Source organism: Mirounga angustirostris, unplaced genomic scaffold, assembly GCF_029215605.1.
Source record: "Mirounga angustirostris isolate CCGP_5_RB_7025 unplaced genomic scaffold, mMirAng1.0.hap1 SCAF_13, whole genome shotgun sequence".
In the NCBI taxonomy this organism is placed as follows: domain Eukaryota; kingdom Metazoa; phylum Chordata; class Mammalia; order Carnivora; family Phocidae; genus Mirounga; species Mirounga angustirostris.
The window spans coordinates 102,176,904-102,202,168 of record NW_026991721.1 but is presented as its reverse complement, the minus strand read 5'-3'; the positions used below and the strand labels follow the sequence as shown (position 1 = coordinate 102,202,168).

The following is a 25,265-nucleotide window of genomic DNA, read 5'->3' as shown; positions in this document are numbered from 1 at the left end:
GAGTGCTGACAAGATTCATAGCCAGCCCTGTGCTGCTGAAACCATTAAATGTTCAACTGTCCTGGTTGCAAAACCTCAAGTTTCTTTTCCTGCGGCTGCCTTGTGGCTCTTTATATAGCTCGAGTGGCGTGTTGTGCAACCAAATCTGGGCACTCCAGGCAGAGCATGTTTCTGGTGCCAGAGAAAGTGGTGGGGCAGATCTGAAGGACTGCGGAGAGCAAACATTCAATCCACATTTATTCCCAGGCCTGACCCAAAAGGGTGGATGATTTGAGGAATCACGCAGCTGCGCTTCCCTATTCCCAGAGAGTAAACCCACAGGGCAGTTGGGCTGATGTGTTTGCCCTGCCTGGCGTCTGCACTGTTGCTGCAGTCACCCCGGGTCACGGGGCCTTGGTGACGGTCTTGTGGGCCGCAGCAGGATAGGGAGGGGTCAGTCCGTGTAGGCTGGTGTGGGTGGGTTTCAGTTGGTGCTTCAGTTGTGTCACGCTAGCTCTGTGACGCTAGACCCTTCGCTTGAGCGCTCCAAGCACTAGTTTCCCTCTCTGTAAAATGGGGACAATAGTACCCGCCAAGGAAGGTTGTTGAGAAGATTGAAGAAAATAAAAATAAGTGTTGGGGCGCCTGGGTGGCTCAGTCGTTAAGCGTCTGCCTTCGGCTCAGGCCATGATCCCAGGGTCCTGGGATCGAGCCCCACATCGAACCCCGCATCGGGCTCCCTGCTCAGCGGGAAGCCTGCTTCTCCCTCTCCCACCCCCCCTGCTTGTGTTCCTGCTCTTGCTATCTCTCGCTCTGTCAAATAAATGAATAAAATCTTTAAAAAAGGGGGGGGCACCTGGGTGGCTCAGCCATTAAGCATCTGCCTCCGGCTCAGGTCATGATCCCGGGGTCCTGGGATCGAACCCCACATCGGGCTCCCTGCTCGGCGGGAAGCCTGCTTCTCCCCCTCCCACTCCCCCTGCTTGTGTTCCCTCTCTCGCTGTGTCTCTCTGTCAAATAAATAAAATCTTAAAAAAAATAAATAAATAAGTGTTAACATGTATCAGATGCTAATTATGGGCCAGGCGCAGTTCTGAGCACTTTCTCCATTACATGTAAGGACTCATGTAATTCTGAGCACAGCCCTATGGGGTGTGTGTCATTTCCCTTTTCCAGAGGAGACTTGAGGTTGAGCAAGCTGGTGCAGGTAAGAAGTGGCAGAGCAGGCGTTTGAATCCAGGCAGCCTGACTCCAGACCCTACACTCTTCACACCTACTATTCACGTAGGGCATCAAGAACATAAAACTCTTTCAAAATGGTTCTGCAGCATCCCAGATTCACTCATTTTGTTAGTCAACAAACTTGCCTCGGTGTCAGTTGGGGGTGAAGCCCTGTGCTAGGTGCTGTGGGAAAGCAAAAATAGTACATTGTTGTCACATGTAAGGGAAGAAAAATCCACTGGCTTTGCTCTTATGGGGAGAGGTATATGGAGATTGCTATAGGAACCTGGGGGATGAGCAGGAACTGGGAGTTTGTGGTGTCAGCTGCCGATCGGCTAAGGGTGAGGTGGACTGAGGGGAGAGCTCAAAGAAACTGCTGAGGTGTCTGGGCAGAGGTTAAGAGAATGGTCACCCCGCTAACAGCATGAGGGGTGCAGAGGAGCTGGTGGGAGGTGGAAGGTGGTGCTGCTCATGGTGAACTTCCCTCTAGGGACTCTAAAGTACATCATCTAGGCAGTGTTGGCTTCGAACTGAACATGCAGCGAACATGCTTGTTCCTCATTAATTCACTCCACAAATGTTTAGTGAGCATTTATTTTCAGTCATGGGCTCTTAGGCAGGCTCTGAGGTCCTTCCCATCCCAGAGCACACGTTCATTGTGAATTTGGAGCAAAAGGCTTTAAATCTGTTGGTCCTTTAGGTGTTACCTTCTCCTCTCTCAATTTTATTTGCTGTCTTTGTCTTTACTGATTACTACATTAGTACCTGGGGTGAGAGTATAAATAGAGGTCTAGTTACTACATATGTCTTAATTTTTTACGTTAGAATCAGGATAGCAAACTTAAATAAAAGATGTTCAACCTTCCTACTTAGACAAAAATACCCTATAAGCACTTGGGAGGCCAGGTTTGAGTTCACCATTGTTATTCAGCTTGGAGCTCTGCAGTGGAACAGGGCAGTTGGAACAGTCTATGGCCCATCTTGTCCCTGCCTCAGGTGCCCAGTAAGGGACCTTGGGAGCATGCTTGGGGACATCCTGCCTGCATGTTTCAGCTTTGTTCACCTCCCGCACACCACCAGTAGCCACTTCTTGGCCATCCTTTGGGCCTAGCCCAGTCTGCTCTCAAGAGAACTGGCCCAAGAAAGAGCTGCAGTTGGTCCCAGAGGTGGAATTGAGGTCATTTGTGTAGGAAATTCTAGAGTTCCAAGAACCTGGAAGTAGGGACACAGGCTCTGTGGACTTTTTGCCTAGTGGGGAGGAGCAGATAGAGGAGGTCTGAATGTAGCCTTTAAAGTGTGGAGCTAAAGACAGGACCCTGCTTGCCTTATGTGTGGGAGTATTATTTCCCTATTGGAATCTTGTTGTTTGTGCTTTTATAATTCTCCAGTAAACAGCACATATGTGTTCCTACAAGATTAGTGTGAACCCTGATCTAACTTTTGATACCTGTCATAAATTAGTTTTCAAATATTTATTTTTGTAGACATTGTCAAAAAAAAAAAAAAAGAAAGAAAGAAAAAAGGAAAAGCAAAAAGGCACTCGTGACTCTGGTCTTACTGAGGACAGCTGCTAAAAAGTTCTCAGGTATTTAACATCAAACCAAACTGAGGCAGATGCTACTCACTTTGCTGTAAGTTCTGCAGATATTGTCTTTCCACGTAAATTCAGGGAAGCCCCTGATTTGCATTGTTGCAAATTTTACTTTACTGCAATTTATTTCTCTCATGATTCCTCCTAATAATTAATTTCCTACATTTGTAATTTGTTGTCAGTTCTCAGAGTTGCTTCACGGCACCTCATCATTTGCAGGGGCTCTCGGTCTGAAAATCAGAAAATACCACCTTTTAAATGTTATGGATAAAGACTTTGTTAGTTCAATTCAGTTCAAAACCATGCACTCCACCCATCGTACCAAGTATTGAGTTTGCCCCTAGAAAGATCTGAATGACAAGGACCTGGTTACTCCCCTTTAAGAGCTCACAGGCTGGTGGTTGAGACAGCTGTGTAAGCACATCAATTACAATAACAAATGTCACTGTGGGGGCTCTGTGAGGAGAGAGGACTGCAACATTGACACCCAGACCTTGGGGGGGGAGGGGTCTGAGAAGATCTCACTGAGGAGTGGGCATTTCTGCTGGGCCTTTTTTTTTTTTTTAATTTTATTTTATTATGTTAGTCACCATACAATACATCATTAGTTTTTGATGTAGTGTTCCATGATTCATTGTTTTCATATAACACCCAGTGCTCCATTCAATACATGCTCTCCTTAATACCCATCACCAGGCTAACCCAGCTCCCCACCCCCTCCCATCTAAAACCCTCAGTTTGTTTCTCAGAGCCCACAGTCTCTCATGGTTCATCTCCCCCTCCGATTTCCCCCCCTTCATTTTTCCCTTCCTTCTCTTAATGTCCTCCATGCTATTCCTTATGTTCCACAAATAAGTGAAACCATATGATAATTGACTTTGTCTGCTTCATTTATTTCACTTAGCATAACTCCTCCAGTCCCCTCCATGTTGATGTAAAAGTTGGGTATTCATCCTTTCTGATGGCTGAGTAATATTCCATTGTATATATGGACCACATCGTCTTTATCCATTCATCTGTTGAAGGGCATCTAGGCTCTTTCCACAGTTTGGCTATTGTAGACATTGCTGCTATGAACATTGGGGTGCATATGGCCCTTCTTTTCACTACATCTGTGTCTTTGGGGTAAATACCCAGGAGTGCAATTGCTGGGTCATAGGGTAGCTTTATTTTTAATTTTTTGAGGCACCTCCACACTGTTTTCCAAAGTGGCTGTACCAACTTGCATTCCCACCAACAGTGTAAGAGGGTTCCCCTTTCTCCACAACCCTCCAACATTTGTTGTTTCTTGCCTTGCCAATTTTTGCCATTCTAACTGGTATAAGGTGGTATCTCAATGTGGTTTTGATTTGAATTTCCCTGATGGCTAATGATGATGAACATTTTTTCATGTGTCTGTTAACCATTTGTATGTCTTCTTTGGAGAAGTGTCTGTTCCTGTCTTCTGCCCATTTTTGGACTTGATTATTTGTTTTTTGGGTGTTGAATTTGAGAAGTTCTTTATAGATCTTGCATACCAGCCCTTTATCTATAGTGTCATTTGCAAATATCTTCTCCCATTCCATGGGTTGCCTCTTAGTTTTGTTGACTGTTTCCTTTGCTGTGCAGAAGCTTTTTATCTTGATGAAGTCCCAAAAGTTCATTTTTGCTTTTGTTTCACTAGCTTTTGGAGATGTATCTTGAAAGAAGTTGCTGTGGCCGATGTCAAAGAGGTTACTGCCTATGTTCTTCTCTAGGATTTTGATGGATTCGTCTCACATTGAGGTCTTTCACCCATTTTGAGTTTATCTTTGTGTATGGTGTTAGAGAATGGTCGAGTTTCATTCTTCTGCATGTGGCTGTCCAATTTTCCCAGCACCATTTATTAAAGAGACTGTCTTTTTTCCATTGCATATTTTTTCCTGCTTTGTTGAAGATTATTTGACCATAGAGTTGAGCGTCCATATCTGGGCTCTCTATTCTGTTCCATTTGTCTATATGTCTGTTTTTGTGCCAGTACCATGCTGTCTTGGTGATCACTGCTTTGTAATATAGCTGGAAATCGGGCAACGTGATGCCCCCAGCTTTGTTTTTCTTTTTCAACATTTCCTTGGCGATTCAGGATCTTTTCTGATTCCATACAAATTTTAGGATTGTTTGTTCCAGCACTTTGAAAAATGTCATTGGAATTTTGATCGGGATGGCATTGAAGGTATAGATTGCTCTGGGTAGCATAGACATTTAAACAATATTTATTCTTCCAATCCATGAGCATGGAATGTTTTCCTACCTTTTTGTGTCTTCTTCAATTTCTTTCAAGAGTGTTCTGTAGTTCCTAGAGTATAGATCCTTTACCTCTTTGGATAGGTTTATTCTGAGGTACCTTATGGTTTTTGGTGCTATTGTAAATGGAATCATTTCTCTAATTTCTCTTTCTACAGTTGCATTGTTAGTGTATAAGAAAGCAACTGATTTCTGTGCATTGATTTTGTATCCTGCCACATTACTGAGTTGCTGTATGAGTTCTAGTAATTTGGGGGTGGAGTCTTTTGGGTTTTCCACATAAAGTATCATGTCATCTGCGAAAAGAGAGTTTGACTTCTTTGCCAATTTGAATACCTTTTATTTCTTTTTGTTGTCTGGTTGCTGTTGCTAGGACTTCTAGTACTATGTTGAACAATAGTGGCGAGAGTGGGCATCCTTGACGTGTTCCTGATCTTAAGGGAAATGCTCTCAGCTTTTCCCCATTGAGGATGATAGTCACTGTGAGTTTTTCGTAGATGGATTTTATGAACTTGAGGAATGTTCCCTCTACCCCTATACTCTGAAGAGTTTTAATCAGGAAATGATGCTGTATTTTGTCAAATGCTTTTTCTGCATCAATTGAGAGGGCCATATGGTTCTTCTCTCTCCTCTTATTAATGTGTTCTATCGTACTGATTGATTTGTGAATGTTGAACCACCCTTGCATCCTGGGGATAAATCCCACTTGGTCATGGTGAATAATCCTTTTAATGTATTGTTGGATCCTATTAGCTAGGATTTTGTTGAGGATTTTGGAATACATATTCATCAGGGCTATCAGTCTGAAATTCTCCTTTTTGATGGGGTCTTTGCCTGGTTTGGGGATTAAGGTAATGCTGGCCTCATAGAATGAGTCTGGGAGCTTTCCTTCTGATTTCTGCTGGGTCTTAAAGATGAGTAGGACTGTGCCAGGTAAGTGAGATGATCATTATTGTCTATTTTCCTTTTGAATTATTTATTTTTTTGTACTTGCATATAATTCATGAGATGTCTGGATTTTCTGATGCCATTGCTCATGAATTTAGATTTTTCTGTGTTTTCTTATTGTCCAGCCAGTGTCTCACATATGGAAAACTGTTCTGTGTATAAGTGTCAGTGTTACCATCTATAAAATGGGAACTACTAGAACCTACTTAATAAAGTTGTTTTGAGGATCCAAAAAATATGGAGTCTAAATGCTTAGCACTGTGTCTGTGTATGAGTTAGACTTGTGTTTGGCCACATGTCCTAAAGCTCCAACAGTCATGGCTTCACCAAGTTGGGGTTTGTTTTCCTGGGATATCGGGGGGTCCTGAGGGAAGCAGTGCAGGGCTGGTATAGAGACTCGGATGGTGCCAGTGTCCCGGGCTCCCATGAACTTTCTGCTCTGGGTTTCTTACATATGGCTTTCTTCTTAATGCTTGTTAAGTCATGATAACAGGATGGCCACTCCACCTCCAGCCTCATGTCCTGTTCAGGAAAGAGGAAGAAGGAAAGAAGAAGGAAAGGGTAATGCCTTTATCAGGGAAGCCAGAACTCACCCAGAAATCTCTATGAGACTTCTATTTGTGTGTCACAGGCCAGAACTTCTCTCGTGCCCTCCCCTGCCTGAAGGGGAATCTGAGAGGGCAGATATTTCAGGCGACCATTTTGGCATCATAAGCAAGACTGAGGTTCTCATAGTAAAGAGAGGGAACATGGATATTATGGAAGTAGCCAGCAGTCTCTGCTACATCCAGCACACAATAAACCCTCCACAGTTGGCATTAGCTTGCAGAAGACACTCAGTAAGTGTTTGTTCAGTTGGATTAAACCATCACACTGCCTTTCTGGTCCAGGTCACCATTATCTCTTGCTATGGGAAGAGCCTTCTAACTGATCTCCTGACCTCCATTCTTGCCTCTCTATAGTCCATTTCCCACTAGGGGCCAATGTGATCTTTTAAAAATGTAAGTTGACCTAAATGTAAGAGCTAAAGCTATAAAATTCCTAGAAGAAAACATAGGGTTAAAGCCTCATGACATTGGACTTGGCAGTGATTTCTTGGACATGACAATAAGGGCATAGACAATAAAAAAAAAAAGACGACAGATAAGTTGGACTATCATTAAAATTAAAAACTTGTGCATCAAAGGGCATGACTGAGTAAAAGGCAATTACAGAATGGGAGAAACTATTTGCAAGTGATAGATCTGATAAGGAGTTAATTTCTAGAATATATAAAGAGCTCCTGTAAGTCAACAACCCAAAACCAAAAACCCAGTTGAAAAATGGGCAAAGAACTTGAAAAGATATATCTCCAAAGATGATATACAAATGGCCAACAAGCACATAAAAAGCTGCTCAACATCATTAAACATTAGGGAAATGCAAAGGAAAACCATGATGTGTATCACCTTACATTCATTAGGATGAGTGTGAAAAACAGCCAATGACAAGTGTGATGAGGATGTGGAGAGATTGGAACCTGTATTCACTGTTGGTGGGAATGTAAAATCCTGCAGCCACCATGAGAGTCCTCAAAAATTAGAAGTATAATTACCTATGATCTAGCAGTTTCACTTCTGAGTATATACCCCAAAGAGTTGAAAGCAGGGTCTTGAAGAGATACTTGTACACCCATGTTCATAGACACAGTATTCACAATAGCTAAAGGGTGGAAGCAACTCAAGTATTCATCAGCAGATGAACAGATAAACAAAATGTGGTGTATACACACAATGGAATATTATTCAGCCTTAAAAAGGAGGGAAATTCTGACACAGACTCAAGCTACAACATGGATGAGACTTGGAGACATTATGCTAAGTGATAAGTCAGTCCCAAAGAGACAAACTTGGTATGATTTTACTTATTTGAGAGATCTAATGTAGTCGAATTCATAGAGACAGGAAGTAGAATGGTGGTTCCCAGGGGCAGAGGGAGGGGGAAATGAGTTGTTTAGTGGGTATAGTTTCAGTTCTGTGATATGAAAAAGTTCTGGAGATTGTTTGCACAACAATTGTACACTTAAAAATTAAGATGGTAAACATTTGTGTTATGTGTATTTTACCATAAAAAAGTAAGTCAGTCACATTATTCTCATGTAGAATCTTCTAGTAGCTTCTCATTGCACCAGAATAAAATCCAAATGACCCTTTATGAGCTATAGGCCCCACTGATTTGTCAATTGCCTACCTCCCTGACCTCATATGATAGCACTGTCCTTATTTGTAATGTTCCAGTGTCACTGATCTTCTCATCTACTAGGCCTGCTAAACTCTTTCCTGCCATAAGGCTTTTGCTCTGCTTTTCTCTTGGCTTGGAATATTCTTCTCTATTTTCAAACAGTTGGCTCCTTCTTACCATCCAGATGTAAGGTCAAATATTTCCTCTTCAAAGAGATCCTTCCCTAACCCTGTCTTAGGGAGCCCTCTGTCACACCTTGGTCACCATCTATCATATTGCCTCATTTAATTTATTCATAGCCCTATCACTATGTGAAATTGTCTTATTTGTTTATGACTTCATTCAGCAGAATCTAAGCTGGATGAGAGCAGAAACTTTGGTGTGCTACTATATTCTCAAGGTTGACACATATAGGTGCTGAATAAGTATTCGTTAAAAAATAATTGAATTCACTAATATTTATTGGGTTCTCATTATGTTCCAGGCAATGTACTAGGCACCAAACATAAACAGACATTATGTGATCAACTTCCTAATGATCTACTAGTAGGCTATAGCCTTTCCCAAGACTGGAATCTAAAGGACTATCACTTGTCAAGGACCTACCTTAGAGGGGAAGCAGACCTGAGTGATGTAGGGAGACCCCAATGGCTCCGTTGAGCCCCTGCATCAAACTTTATTCATGGTTAGTGGACTCTTAGATTTTTTATTTATTTTATTATTTTATTTTATTTTTAAGATTTTATTTATTTATCTGACAGAGAGAGAGAGAGAGCACAAGCAGGGGGAGCAGCAGAGGGAGAGTGAGAAGCAGGCTCCCCGCTGAGCAGGGATCCCAATGCGGAGCTTGATCCCAGGACTCTGGGATCATGACCTGAGCCGAAGGCAGACGCTTAACCGACTGAACCACCCAGGTGCCCCGGACTCTTAGATTTTTTAATTTCATGAGCCCACAGGTTGTCTTGTGTGTTTATGCCAATTTAATCTGGGTCTCTGCCCTTTGCAAACCAAAGAGTCCTAACCCATAAATATGCAACAGAGTTGCAAAGAGCCATGGACTCTTCATGCATTGTGGATGGACATGGACATATGTAAGTAGATGGAGACAATTTGATTTTCCAGTTCCTCTTAGGAAAGCCACAGAATTTATCTGAGATGGAGAGAACTGAGACAGCTGGGTATAAGTCAAATTTCTCTACATGTGAAAGGAAAGAATCCTCTTGTTAATCCAATGGGAGAAGAAGGAGGAAGAAGAAAGGAAGGAAGAGGTGAGGTAGGAGGGCATGAGATGCCAACATTAACTCAGCCTCCTAATCCCCAGATCATTAGGAAAGTTCGCAAACCTTCACAGTGCTTAGGTGCAGGTGGATTTGTATGTGTGGAGGTCAGGGAGACGTGGTGCAGGGGCTGGATTCTGTGCCTGGATGGACAGGGTATGGAACTGAGGCAGTACAGATGGAGAGGCAGAGTAAGGTCTGGGAAAGATGTCCCTGAAGTCTAGAAAATGGGGAGGAGGCACTGGATTCTCCCAGGCTGTGGATTTGGGCTCAACTCATGTTGCTCCAGATCTCCCAAGAGCAAGGGGCCTCAGATGATATCTGGTCTGTATAGATGTTTTTTGCTTCTATTAAATATATTCTCAGTACATCACATTTCATTCATGTGCTAACATGAATAAATAGTTTTACATATACATATTATAGTCTTTGGCTTTATATATAATTTTTTTAATCTTACACAGAACTTTTCTTCCAAAGCCTTTTGGGCTCTTTTAGAAGTTTCAGTGTATTTTATACATTTCAACCTATTTTAGAAGCTCCATCCTTATGTTCTGTAATTGTCATGGGGTTGCTATGATCATCCCACTTTGAATGTTTTACAGGAATTTGTTTTTCTTCTAAAAACATGGCCCAGGGCCAGAACCTGATTATAGATATCTGAGCCAGTGGTCAGTGTCAACTCCAGAAAGAAATGTTATGAATTTCCAACATATTGTATAATCCAGCCTTTCTGAAATGACTGATGCTATTTTAAAAGCAAGAAGTAATCACAGTGCATGCTGTGCTCAGTGGCTTGTCACCATTGTGGATCAGAAGACAGGCACTGGCCAGATCTTGTACCTGGGACTGAGTCAAACAGGACCTGAACACAGAGTTGCTTTCCTCCGTGTGGAGAGGCTCATAGCCCTCGGGGCTGGAGGATGGCAGTGCCTAGGGATGCAGGTGGTAGTGGTCTCATCTCCTCATCATTCAGTCCTTTGGCATTTACTGTGTGCTATAGAGCAGAAAGAGATGGAAGCAGTGGGGAGCAGTTAAAGACACAGGCTCTGGTTCAGCCCTAGTTTCCTCTATGTTAAGCTTCTTTCCTCTTGGGGCGCCTGGGTGGCTCAGTCGGTTAAGCGTCTGCCTTCGGCTCAGGTCATGATCTCAGGGTCCTGGGATCGAGCCCTGCATCAGGCTTCCTGATCCTCTTAGGAAGGAGGATCTGCTTCTCCCTCTCCCTCTGCCGCTCCTGCTTGTGCTCTCTCTCTCTCCCTCTCTCTGTCAAATAAATACATAAATCTTAAAACAAATTAAGCCTCTTTTCTCTTGAAGCCTCAGATTCTTCATCAGTAAAATGGTGGTGATTAAAACCTATTTTGCAGAATTGTTGTAAGGATAAAGTGCAGATACCGTACAAAGCATTTAGCCTGGGGTTAGTACGTAGACGCCTCTCAACAAGGGAAGCTATGACGTGTTATTACTATTATCAGAGCATCAGTGAAATTATTCACTGGTGTGAAGAGGCAAACATACGGAAATAATAAGAGGTTGCAGTAAAAAAAAAACATGTAGTAGGAACATCTACACAAAAACAATTTGCATCATGTAGACTATGTAAATGTTTCGATTTTTATGTCACTGCTACATCTATAGTGATTCAGCTATCTAGTAGGTAAAATGAAAAGTATTTGAAAAATCAAATTCTCCCAATTCCTTAGTTAAGCTCTGAAAGATCACCATGATACGGGTATGGTTATGTCAGTATGCTAACCTAGCATGCTTTGATACTTCACCCCTCCACTTCTCACCTGCACTCCCCATGCACTGCAGTTCCACGCTCATTGGGGAGAATCTCATTGTGAGATTCTCTCTCCCTCTGCCCCTCTTCTCCACTCTCTCTCTCTCTAAAACAAAGAAATAAGTCTTTTTTTAAAAATGGGATACGTCAGCTCACAGTGTTGTAGGAATTTATATAAAAATACCTCAAGTTCTCGGTGAAGGATCTACTATGTGCAAGGTAGTTAATAAGTGGTTGTTATTTTTTCAATGATTGAAAATATTTGCTACATGCTGATGATTGACAACATCCTAGCCTTTCCATTGGCTTAGTAAATAATGTACTCAGGGGTGCCAGGGTGGCTCAGTCAGTTAAGTGTCTGCCTTTGGCTCAGGTCCTGATCCCAGAGTTCTGGGATTGAGCCCCATGTTGGACTCCCTGCTCAGTGGGGAGTCTGCTTCTCTCTCTCCCTCTGTCCCACCCCTGCTCATGCTCACTCTCTCTCAAATAAATCTTTAAAAAATCAACAAACAAGTAAAATACTCAAACATCTTGAAAGTATTGCTGTTATCATGCAGTTTATAAACTACAGATGTTCACAAATTGGACGTTGGTTAGATCAGCATTTCTCAAAACATGGTCCAGGGATTCTTGGGGGTCCCAGAGATTCTTTTAGCAAAGTCCCCAAGACACTTTTATGGGATCTGTAAGATTACATTCTCTTCCTAATACTACTCTGACCTTATTTGTCCTTTTTACTCTCATTCTGTCACCAGTGTTTTAGAGGCTACACGATGTGTGATATCACCAAGAGATTGAATGAAGCAGATATAGGAAATCAGCTGTCTTTAGACATTTAGAGACATTTGCAAAAATATATAATAATGTTATTCTTCTCCCTATAATTTTTTTGTTTTGGAAATGTAGTTATTTTTCATTGGAGTGTTATTTGAGTTAACATGTAATTGTTTTATTACTGGGATTTTAAAATAAATTAATAAAATATTTTAAAATCTCTCATAATTCTGATATGGTAAATGTTGATAGTTATAACCCACATAATCAAAAACTCTTTGGAGTCCTCAGTAATTTTTAAGATCTTAAGGAGTCCTGAGTCCAAAATCTGTGAAAATCATTGGATTTGGTACATTATGGTCCATGCAATATGGAATATTATGCAGTCATCAAAAATATCACAGAAATGTATTTGTTGGTAAGGAAAAATATTCATAATATATTAAGTGGCAAAAGGTTACAAATTGGTGTGCTGTGTTACCCTATTCTTGTTTAAAAAATGTATATGCATATGAATAAAAGATGATTCTAACTATTTTATGTTCATTTGCTTGTCTACATTTTCTGTCTTTTCTGCATAATTAGCGTGGATTGCTTTAGTAATAAGAAAAAGAAAATTGATTTTGAAAAAAATTCAATTTACTAAAGCATTCATGGTTGCCTTATAGCAAATAGTCATGACCGAAGATGCATATTTCTTCCATTATCTGACTACAGTAGAACAAATGGTTTAAAAACAGTACAAGCTAAATTCTAGGAAATTCTACATATTCTTGGGATGATGATTTGCAGCGTTTTGAAATAACAGATAATAGTGTTCACCTAAAACGACCTGGAAACTTGACAAAGCATTTAAAAATGGACTGAACTAAATTTTAATGTTCTGGAAATACACAGCATTATGAAGCTGGAACAAGTTGTTCACAGATTAGTTTCATGCCCTGTTCTGGGGCTTTGTCTATCTATTTCTTTCTCTTTTTTTGCACTTAATACTACAAAATGGTAACTTGTATTATTCTCTGATGGTAACACATGTCTCCATTTTGTCACCAGGATGAGATTGTGTTGTCCTTCAGAGCAAGGACCAGGTCTTAAAATTCTTTTGCAACAATTATCACGGTACCCGACTGACAGAGTTCAATATGGAGGAAGCGCTAAGTAAACACTTGAAAGATTGAAATGTTTCATCTTTCTTTCAGACTTATTGTCCAACTAAATCATTCTTATTTCACATGAAAACCCTAAAATGTCTTCATTACTATATTACAACTGTAGAAGGAGCTGGAGAATTCTTAACATCAAAATGTTTAGTTATACCTGCAGCTAAAACAAAACTAAGCTTCTCTTCTGCAACCAGATATAGATGTTTATTACTTAAAAACAAAACAAAACAAAACAAAACTTTCTCACTGATTCAGTGGCTGACAGATCTTCACACTCTATGGTGCTAATTGCCTTATTTATGTCTGTTTTTTTCTGTTTGAAACAGAAGCACATGTATTACCCGGCTGAAGGATGGCTGATTTTCTGTATCAGCTGCCATGCTCTGATGACTTCTAGAAGAGAAGGGAGTGAGACAGGAGGCTGCTGGACTATCTCCAACAGGTACAGCCCATGCTCCAACAAGGCAGTGGCAGTGGACATGAGATGTGGGGCCAGTTTCCAAGTCTGGATTGAGTTTTTTGGTTGGAAAAAGAGAATTTGCTGATGGCTTGGTATGAGGAAGAAGGAACAGTTGAGGGTGAGCAAAGATTTCTAGCTTGGGGACAGGAGATTGGAAGGCCATCTGCAGAGTCAGTGACAGAAGGCCTAGCTAGTGAGGAACTGGATATAATGGATTCAGGTAAAGATACATTGAATATGAGTTCAGTCTGAGACTTCTGTGGTATGTGAGTACCTCACTTCTTAGAGTTTTCTCACCATTAAGGGGTATTATCCTTCTCCAGGCTTTCCCCCACACTCCTCCCTGAAGGTGGAACACATCTCTGATCCTAGTGTCCCTTGAATTTATTTATTCACTTGGCTTGAGTGTCTACTTTCTTCATCTTCAAAACCTATTAGAAAGGTTCCAAATTATCTCCAGCTTTTTCCTATAGACATTGTCTTGGAAATAATAGAACATCTGTTTTTCCAACTCAGTGTGTGATTGGAGTATCTTCTTTTTCCATCTATATCTAAAGGTTTTAGATTGTGTTGAAATTATGACCGCCTTGAAGGCAGGAAAACTGTCTCTTCTGGCAATCTGTTTGAAAGTCTTGAGAACAAATGGAATTGTATTCCAAATGAGGGGAGCATTGTATTGATCTTGAGAACCTGGAGCATGAGGATAAGCTCGTGTTATGATAGTAGACCCCCAGAGTGAGGCTCTGAATAATCTGACTTACTGTAGTTGCTCTTCCCCTCATTAGTTGTGTAAATCACTAATCTTTCCAAGCCTGAGTTCACTCAATTAAGGAGCAAGATAATCACAAAAAACCCAAAATGATGCTTATAATAATCATCATAGTTAATATGTGTATTGATTACTTACTAGATGATAGGTATGGTGCTAAGCATATACATTATCTCACTTTCTTATCAGCAATCCTTTGAGGGGGGTAGTATTTTCACTCCCAATTTACAGACAAGAAAACAGGCTCAGAGAATTTAAGCAAGGTGCCCCGGTTTGAAAGCTAGTAAGTGGAACATCTGAATTCAAATCTAGATCCATCAAACTCCCAAGCCTTTGCCCTTACCCACTGGGTAAGGAGCACTGTTTCTCAGGGTCCCTACCACTTCTTTCTGAAGTTTTCAAGTTTGAAACAACAACAACAAAATTATAGTGAACAGGACCATGGTGATTTCTTCTCCCCTTGCCAAAATCAAACAAGACTGCTGGAGATCTAAAAAGTCTTTAAAAATGTGAACAAGTCCAATTTTTTATTTTAAGTGATCCTCTAACATGTTGGAAGCCTAGTCCCGTACCAAGGGGAAGATGAGCACCACTCACATTCTTGTTCTCACTGAGGGCAGGACAGGAATTGCAAAGGTGTTTACCGGGCTCTGTATGGTGGTAAGCTGCCATTGTCCCCGCCTCCAGTTAGAGCTCATGATTCATGCAGAAGAAAGCACTGTGGACATGATGTAGACATCACAGCACTGTTGGGAAGCTTGGGTGGGGGCACTGATGACTGAGAACTGTTGCCTTGGGAACATTCCTAAAGTGAGTCTAAGACATTGCTTGTAGTTAGTTGTCGGATGTTGGTTAATGACACCTGTTAGGGCAGAAGAGTCTAATGGCTGTGTCAAATCAGTAAGTTTAGAAAACCACAACACCCTCCCCCTCAATTAATTCAATCCCTCAGCACCTCCTATGGGCCATTCACAGTGCTAGGTATTGAGGACGCAAAGCTGTACTAGACATTGAGCGTGCCCTCGGGAGCTGTGGGGAGGAGACAGACACACCAAAAATACAGCTCTACTGGGGGAAGCACAGTGCACTGAGCACACAGAGTAGGCTGAACCTAAAATAATTTCAAGGAGGAGTTAAGTTAATGGTTGAAGGTCCCTAAATAAAGGTTCTGCATTCTCTTTCTGGATACTCATCACTGAACTAGACACAAATCCAGCATAGCAATTTTTAGGCTGCTATCTAAGAGAGAAGCTGATGGACAGACGCAGCTGGAAAGTGAAAAATATGCCATCAAGACGGAGAAGAACTTTTAGGGTCTTATGAGTGTCAACTGAAGACTTCCTTACTAAGAACCATGTATTTTCAGAAATTAGGTCACAAACATCTGAGATTTTTAATATAACCAGACTGTAGAAATGGAATGCAGGATTGCATTACCTTGGACTTGTTATTCAGTCTGCTACAACATGTAACAAGTCCCAGACAGTTCCAGGTAGGCCTGAGGACTCGGCTCTGCAAATCAGTTAGGGACCCAGGTTCATGGAGGTTCCACCATCTTTAATATATGGTTTCCATCATTGCTCCGGGCATAGACATCTAGCCAGGGTAAGGGGGAAGAGCACAGAGGATATTATGTAAGAAGATTTTACAGGGTAGGCTGACCAGGAAGTGGTACAAATCCCCTCTGGTAATATTTAGTCTCTGGGCTACTGCTAAGTGGCCAAGGGCACCTGGGAAAGGCAATCCAGCTGTGACTCCAGGAAGAAGAGGAAATGGTTTGGTGAATAGCCAACAGTTTTTGCCACAACCATGGATGGGGATGGGACAAGTAATCCAAAGACGCCTTCTGGAGACCCAATCTGAAAGAAGAAAAAGTTGGAGGGCAGAGAACAAGATAATCTCTACTGAAACAGTTAAGTTCTCCTTCACCTCTCCCAGGGAATAAGGCTGAGTCACAAAGCAGCAGACAACTCCAGATTTTCCAGTTCAGTTTTCACAGACTGAAGTCAGCTGGAAATCTTTGTGTCTATATGCAAACTTACACCTTTAGTGTGAGCTATGAGTATTATATAGTATATTCTGATTATTATACTGCTTATCATGACATCATATGCAAATGTCATCCATCTCTTAATAATAATAATAGTAGTAGTAGTAGTAGCTGTTATATATTGAGTTGTCATTGGCCAAATTGAGTTTTCTCAATGAAACTATCAAGTAGCTACTATTATTATAAGAATTTTGTAGATGAAGAAATGCAGGCTTAGAAAAGTTACATTATGTGCAGTTAATATAAATCGGATAGTGTTACTCTTTTGTTTAAAAATTTAGTGGCTTCCTATTGTGATTAGAATAATCCAACCTCCTTACTTTGGCCTACGTATCTTCTATAATATGGCCCAGCTTAATTTTCTTATTTCTTCTCTTCCTTCTCTATTCTCCAGACTCAGGGGGCGTCTTTTTGTTTGAAACCCCAAATTCATCTTGCCTTAGAGCCTCTGGACTTACTATTCCCTTGGCCCTGGATTTCTCAAATGTCTAGATTGTTTTTGTTAATCAGGTTGCGGGTCAAATCCCATCTCTTGAAAGAGGCCTTCCCTGACCATGCTATTTAAATTAGCACATTCATCCCCTGGTACTTAGGGCACTTAGTAAATATTGCTGAATGAATGAAGAAAAGAGTAACTCAAACCCAGTTATAAATTAGCAAGATGTGGAGCTGGTATTCCAGTCGTTCTTCCTTATATCAAAAGCAGCTTGTGATCGTCTACTATAAAGTCCATAGGCATTGAGTACACACTGTTGGTTGGACCCAGCAGCAATGTTTTCAGAGACTGAAGACAAGAACTTGATAGATCTCAGCTGTCATTAGTGACCTCTGGTAAGGATGCCCCATTTGTGGGCTTGGTCATTTGTGACAGTCTACACAACCCTCCAGGTCTGAGTTTCTCTGTCTATGAAAAGGGGTAAAATACCACTTACCTCATCTCATTCTTATGAGGATTACATGAGATAAGCATGCGAAAACTTCACTGGAGACTCTAAAACATGATATGAACATTTATTTTTGTCAGAAAGAAGAAGAAATACATGTTTTCTTCCTCAGTCCTTTCCGTGGAGTGTTGTACGTGGCAGGAAGTAGTGGTGGGAGGAGGGGCAGGTGGGAGGTGAGGCCCTGAGTTCTGTTTGGACTGCCTGGGACAATGCCATGCCCCGCCTGCACACCGAGGATGGGGCCTGAGTCTAGGCCTGTCATGGGGCTCACGTTAGTGAGCAGTTAGACTGGGAGCAGTTTCTGGGGGATAAACGTGCCCAAGTGAAAATTACTTTCCCCGAGAACATGACCCCACCAGCGATTCACTCTGTAGTTGGAAGAGGCCTCTGTGTCCCAGAGTGCAGACATACTTACCCTCAGTAGGGCTATGTGATGGGGAGTGTAGACAACGGCATTTTGTGACACCAGCTTCCAGTTTCCCACCACACAGCTTCAAGTGAGTTGGTAATAGCAGTAAGGGTGTTACAGGGTGGGTGGGATCTTGCTGGATTTCTCCAGCGATTCTTTGAAGACTTCGGTGTACTCAATTGTCTTTGCTACTCTTTTACGAGTTTGGGACTACACAAGCAGGATGATTAATCTCCGCTTGAAATAGATACCTAACATGTTTTCCTCTGTGTTGAGGAGGAGTGGGCAGCGTCCTTAGTAATTTTACCCAATTGTTCATATTACAAAGGACACAATGAGGTGCTTGTCTAAGCTCAGGAAGCTCTTTTGTGGCAGAGTTGGGACTAAAACTCAAGTCCTCTGACTCTCAGAATAGTGTCCTGGCACAACACACATTCAACTAAATAAATGTTGGAAAAGAGTTACTTTTTGAGCTTTGGACTTGTTCCCTTATTTGTCCCATTTGTTACATGCTACTCTGCAGTTTAACACTTGCTAAAAAATATTAGATCTCTGTCTTATAAGCCTCCATATTATCCCCTTTCTCAAAATGATCACAGATAGAGAGGTTTGCTCGAGGAAATGTCCAGAAGTCTTTGGGAGCTGCTAAAGAGCTGGGGAGCTTGGAGTGTAAGTGGGAAATATTCTAAGTCTCTTCTTAGAAGAGCTTTTCAGCTGAAAGAGGACATTACATTTTAAAGACTGACTTCATATCTTTTATAAGCTTGAATTAATAGAATTTCTAAATTATTTACTATGTAGACTCTTTTCTCCCTCATGAATTAACAAGCTAGTAAATTTTTTCAATTAAAAATTTTGATTGTAGTAAAATACACATAACATAAAATTAACCATTTGAAGTGTACAATTCAGTAGTGCTAATTATATTCACATTGTTGTGCAACCAATCTCCAGAATGTTTTCCTATTGCAAAACTGAAACTCCATACCCATTAAATAGCAACTCCCCATTTCCCCCTCTCCCTAGCTCCTGGCAATGAATATTCTACTGTCTCCACAAATTTGACTACTCTAGGTACCTCATTTACTGGAATCATACAGTATTTGTCTTTTTGGAACTAGCTTATTTCACTTAACATGTCTTTAAGATTCGATATGCTGTAGCACTTGACAGAATTACCTTCCTAAAACTGAATAATATTCCATTGTCTGTATATACCACATTTTATTTATCCATTCATCTACTGATGGATACTTGGGTTCCTTTCACCTCTTGACTATTGTTAATAATGGCTTCTATGAATGTGGATGTATGAATATCTCTTCAAGACCCCACTTTCAGTTCTTTTGGGTACATACTCAGAAGTGGAATTGCTGGGTCCTAGTTAACTCTCTATGTTATTTATTTGAGGAACTGCTATACTGTTTTCCACAGTGACTGTACCACTTCACATTCCCACCAACAGTTCACGATGGTTCCAATTTCTCCACATCCCTACAATACTTATTTTCTGTTTTGGTTTTTTTTTTGCAAGTAAACATCCTAATGAGTTATGAGGTATCTCACTGTGGTTCTTACTGTATTTCCCTAATGATTAGTGGTGCTGAACATCTTCTCATATGCTTGTTGGCCATTTGTATATCATACTAGAGAAACATCAACTAGAGTCTTCTGCTCATTTTTAGGTCTGGTTATTTATTTATTTATTTGACATTGACTTGTAGGAGTTCTTTTTTTTTAAGATTTATATATTTGGGGGGGGGCGTAGGGCAGAAGGAGAGGGTGAGAGAAGGAGATCCCCAAGCAGATTCCCCGCTGAGCATGGAGCCTCACACAGGGCTCAATTCCATGACCGAGACAATAACCTGAGCTGAAATCAAGAGTCAGATGCTTAACCGACTGAGCCACCCAGGTACCCCATACTTGTAGGAGTTCTTTATGTACTCTGGATATTAACCCCTTATCAGACATGATTTGCAAATGTTTTTCCCATCCTGTAGGTTGCCCTTTAACTCTGCTGATTGTGTCCTTTGATGCACAGAGCTTTCTTTTTTGTGTGTAGTCCATTTTACCTACTGTTTTCTTTTATTGCCTATCCTTTTGGTGTTATATCTAAGAAATCATTGTCAAATCCAATGTCATGAAGATTTTCTTCTGTTTTCTTCTAGGAGCTTTAGAGTTTTAGCTCTTAGGTTTAGGTCTTTCACCAATTTTGAGTTAATTTTTGTCAATGGCATAAGGTAAGGATCTACGTTTACTCTTTTGCATGTGGATCTCCAGTTTTTCTAAAGCCATTTGTTGAAGAGACTGCCCTTTCTCCATCGAATGGTCTTGGCACCCTTGTGGAAAATTATTTGACCATATATGCAAGCATTCATTTCTGGACTCTCTATTCTATCCTGTTGGTCTATATGTCTGTTTTAGGCCAACACCACACTGTTTTGATTACGATAGTTTGTATTAAGTTTTGAAATCAGGAATTGTGAGGCCTCCACTTTGCACTTCTTTTTCAAGATTGTTTCTATCTCTTCAAAGTCCCTTGAGATTCAACATAAATCTTAGGATGGATTTTTTCTATTTCTGTAAAAAATGCTGCTGGGATTTTTGGCAGAGATTACATTAAATCTATATATTGTTTTGGGTAATATTGACATCTTAACAATATTAAGTCTTCCAGTCCATGAAAATGGGCTTTCTATTTATCTGTATTTCATTTCTTTCAGCATTTTTTTGGTAGTTTTCAGTGTTTGCCTCCTGAGTTAAATTTATTTCCAGATATTTATGTGCATGTGTGTGTGGTACTATAAATGAAATTGTTTTATTTTTGTATTGTTTATTAGTGTGTAGAAATACAAATTATTTTTTATGTTGATTTTTGTATCTTGCAACTTTGCTCAGTTTATTAGTTATAACAGTAGTTCTGTGCAATCTTTTGTGTTTTTTACATATGAGATCATGGTGTTTGCAAACAGAGATCATTTTATTTCTTCCTTTTCAATTTGCATACCATATTTTTTTATTTGTTTATTGCCTAACTGCTCTGTCTGGAACTTCCAGTACTATGTTGAATAGGAGAGGTGAAAATGGGCATCCTTGTTACTGAATAATACAATTATCCTGTGTCAAAGGAAAGAGTAATATATAGGAAACTGATTTCAAAGGAGAACTTTGACTCTTGCATAGCTTTTCACTCCCCTGTCTTCTCCATTGCTCTTTATTCTCTGTACTCTGCTCAAACAGATGTGGAGCTGGAATATTGGGTCATTTTCATGTAGTATTTAAACAACACTGAAAGCTTTTCTTCCTTGGCATAGTGATGCATAAAACAAACAACCCATCCACACAAATTGTGCAAATAGTAACCGCCTGGCAAGTTAGAAAAATTCAATGAAAAGAAGCAAAACAAAACCAGAAATAAACAGAAAACACCCAAAGCCAAAAACACCACCTCAAAATCACCAGAAGAATGTGGCTTTTCACTGTAAATATTTTAACAGGGCCTGTTTTCTACCCAAGGACAATGATGGGGAACACTATATGTAATCCCCAGAGCAAACTAAAGCCATGGATGGTGAGCACCAAGCACACTGGTTAATGGAGCCAAAGGGAGAAAGAGAAGTCATATGTGGGTAGTAATTATGCTGAATTAGCTGCCTCCTGGGGTCAGTGGTACAAGCAGAGAGGTACCCTTCATAGGAGAGATATCTGGGGTGACTGTCTTTTTAAAAGCAGAGGATTCTTCTTAACATCAGTAGGAGTAAAAGTATATGTTTGGTGAGAAATAATTAGCTGTACCAAATATAGGACATACTATACAAATGCTAGTACCTAGGAATGGCTGTCTAAATACTGAATGTACATTAAATATAACCATTAAAATAAGAAAGTATAGAAAGAGACAATAGATGGCTGTATATTAAATATAGCTTAAGAAGTTCACTTTTTTGAGCAATCTAGCTCTTAAAGCTAGAAGGGAAGTGTTTGCATTGCAATACCAGTTCTTAAAATTAATCTTTGGCCCATACAGCTGCTCTGAGGGTCATGTTAATAGCTAGCACCTATGGGTGAATATCTTTACACCATCCCATTTAATCCTCAGCTATAAAAGGTAATATAATAATTTTCTTATTTTATAAATGTGGGAACTAGAGTTTTATGAAGTTAGGCAGTTTGCTCAGATTCACACAATCAGCAAGTGGCAGAACCAGACTTTGAACTCAGGTTAGTGACTCAGAGTTCAAGCATGGGATGTCCCTCCACATCCGGTTGTTGAATGAGTAAGGGCTGACAGGGAGGAAAGCAAGATGAGGTGGTGGACACTGCCTCTCTTGTAAGGACAAACTTGGATCTGAATGAAGTGGCATCTGAGATGAGGCTTGAAGGACAAATAGAAGTGAGATAAAAAATCAGATACTGGTGGGAGCTAGGAGACAGGAAAAGCTACTCTGGTCAGAGGGAACAGTATGTGTGAAGGCCTGGAGGGAAGAAAGTGTACGTGGCAGTATGGAACATCTGTGCAGATGGAGTATGTGTGAGGCTGGGGGTGGAGAGGAGCGATGTGACAGACTGTACTTTCCAAAGATGGAGCACCTCCTGTCCTAGGTGCTCTCTTACTGCTTTTCCACTCTCCCCATCACCAGTGGGGTCTCATCCCCTCCCTCTGATTATGGTGGGCTTGTGACTCCCTTGTAACTGGTATCAAGTGAGGGAAGTGACACTAAGTACTTTCTGTGGCTAGGTCTCAAAGGTGATGCAGCTTCTTCATTGTTAGCAAGGACATCCACCTTTGGAGCCCTGAACTGCCTTGTAGGAAGTCCAGTGACCCTGAGGTTGTCATGCTGTGAGGAAGTCTGGGCCCACAGAGAAGATGAGATCCCAGCCAACAGACGTGTGACATCATGACAGGTATCAACCACTAGCATATGAGTAGAGATGCTTGCAGATGATTCCATTCTTCAGCTGTTAAATCACTCCAGCCTTTAAGTCCTTCCAGATGAAGCCCCAGACATCATATAGCAGAAACAATGGTCTTTGCTATGCCTCAAGTTCCTGACCCAACCAACAGTTGTTCAGTGCCACTAAGTTTTGGAATGATTTGTTATGCAGCTATAGTAACTGGAACAGGTGGTTGTATTGTGCAAGGAGCTGACTAAATATGTCCACAGTTCAGAAGACATACTTGGGCTAGAAATGTAGCCCTCTGGGTTTTCTGTTGTAGATGATGGCTGAAGCCCTAAGAAGACATGGGGTAACCCAGGGCAGTGTGCAGAATTAAAAGTGAAGAGGGTTAGGAATGTCACTCTGGGACATATCAACATTGAATGTCAAAAAAGGACAAGGAACAGGGAAGAGTCCAAGAAGGAGGCATCAGAGGAAGGAGCAACACCACGAGAGAGGGTTCTTAAGGCAAAGGATGAGCAGAATTCATGAGACTCGCAGGGATCAGCACTCTCAGCTGCCATGGAGAGAGACCTGGATAGTTTAACGATACACAGGGGGTCCTTGTCCAGAGCCATTTCTGAGCGAGAAGTGAGTATGAATGGTGGACTGAGGTGTGGTGAAGAGCTGTAGCTTGCATGGTAGGTGCTTAATAAATATTTGTTGAATGAATCTGAAATAGAATTAAGTAGAGACACGTTGGTTACAGCTGGAAGAAGAGAGAAGTAGCTGACAGTGCGTGGAGAGCCAGCGAGCCTGGTGAGCAGGAGGGGGAGGGACGATACTCCCGCATTTGTGATGGAAGCTGCAGCACGCGGCACTTCCAGCAGCTGTCCCTTGCTGCCCTCGACCCGCACCGGCCGCTGGGGTGACCCTGGTCCGGAGCCCGTCGCACACACCCCACAGTGGCCAGAGCTGCTCTCAAGCTCCAGCCGGGGGCTCTTTCCACCACATCGTAGCATGGCCTGGATGATAGTGGCATGGCCCTGTTGCCAGCACTTCCCAGAACATGCAAGTCTTTTGTTTAATAAGAGGGCGGAGGTTGGGGGACGGAGAGAGCAGTCAGCCAACTGTAAAACAGGTCACAAACTGTGGACTTATATATAAGTGCCATGGAAAAAGTTAAGAACAACATCTTTTATTCTGACAGCACCTTCTTTCTTCCAAAAGCCCATAACACTTTATAATTCAGATTTGTTCCCCAAATCACCCAGTCCAGCAGAAACAATGCCATTTCCTTTGTGCATCTACTGAAGGGGTCAGGAAAAGGGAGGAGGGAGGCAGGGTAATCCTTTCAGACAATTAATATTCTGATTTTTCACCTCCATCCAGGTGTAGAACCAAAGACCTAGGTATTTCTTTCTTTCTTTTTTTTTTTTTACAGTATATTTTTATTTTTTTTAATTCTTTTTTTTATTATGTTATGTTAATCACCATACATTACATCATTAGTTTTTGATGTAGTGTTCCATGATTCATTGTTTGTGCACAACACCCAGTGCTCCATGCAGTACATGCCCTCCTTAATACCCATCACCAGGCTAACCCATCCTCCCACCCCCTCCCCTCTAGAACCCTCAGTTTGTTTTTCAGAGTCCATCGTCTCTCATGGTTTGTCTCCCCCTCCGATTTCCCCCCTTCATTCTTCCCCTCCTGCTGTCTTCTTCTTCTTTTTTTTTTAAACATATATTGTATTATTTGTTTCAGAGGTACAGATCTGTGATTCAATTCACAGCGCTCACCATAGCACGTACCCTCCCCAATGTCTTATCACCCAGCCACCCCATCCCTCCCACCCCCCACCACTCTAGCAACCCTCAGTTTGTTTCCTGAGATTAAGAATTCCTCATATCAGTGAGGTCATATGATACATGTCTTTCTCTGATTGGCTTATTTTACTCAGCATAATACCCTCCAGTTTCATCCACGTCGTTGCAAATGGCAAGATCTCATTCCTTTTGATGGCTGCATAATATTCCATTGTATATATGTTTATAGCAGCAATGTCCACAATAGCCAAACTGTGGAAAGAGCCAAGATGTCCATCGACAGATGAATGGATAAAGAAGACCTAGGTATTTCTCCACAGTAGAAAGACTTTTCACTGACTTTATAGTTTCTGTTTTACGTTGTCGATTTAAGCTGGTTTTGAGATAAATTTGCCTGCCACAGGTTCTTGACAAGTGGTTTAGGGATGAGTTATGCCAGAAATCTGTTATTTACTAAGTGGGGAGAATCCTTGTCTAAATATACATTGTAATGCAGCATTAGAGGGATAGTACACTTGACCCCCGAACAACATGGGGGTTAGGGTGCCACCTCCCCCTGTGCCCTCAAAAATTTGCATATAACTTCTAAAGACTCCCCCAAAACTTAATTACTAATAGCCTACTGAGACCAGAAGCCTTACTGACCACATAAAGAGTCGATTAATACACATGTTGTTTGTTATGTGTGTTAGATACTGTGTTCCTATA

General features: G+C 41.2%; 1 protein-coding gene across 13 annotated transcripts in view; it reads left to right on the top strand.

The window, feature by feature from the left end:
• POU2AF2 (POU class 2 homeobox associating factor 2) overlaps positions 1 to 25,265 on the top strand; it is a 497,177-nt gene that overhangs the window by 70,545 nt on the left and 401,367 nt on the right. For 12 of the 13 annotated variants that reach the window (XR_010407108.1, XR_010407110.1, XR_010407109.1 and 9 more), the window contains exon 2: positions 13,545 to 13,660. The gene's annotated coding sequence lies outside the window, so the exon portion shown is untranslated. Of the gene's footprint in view, positions 1 to 13,544; positions 13,661 to 22,588; positions 22,756 to 25,265 lie in introns of all 13 variants that reach the window. The other variant, XM_064577477.1, reaches the window with a different exon arrangement.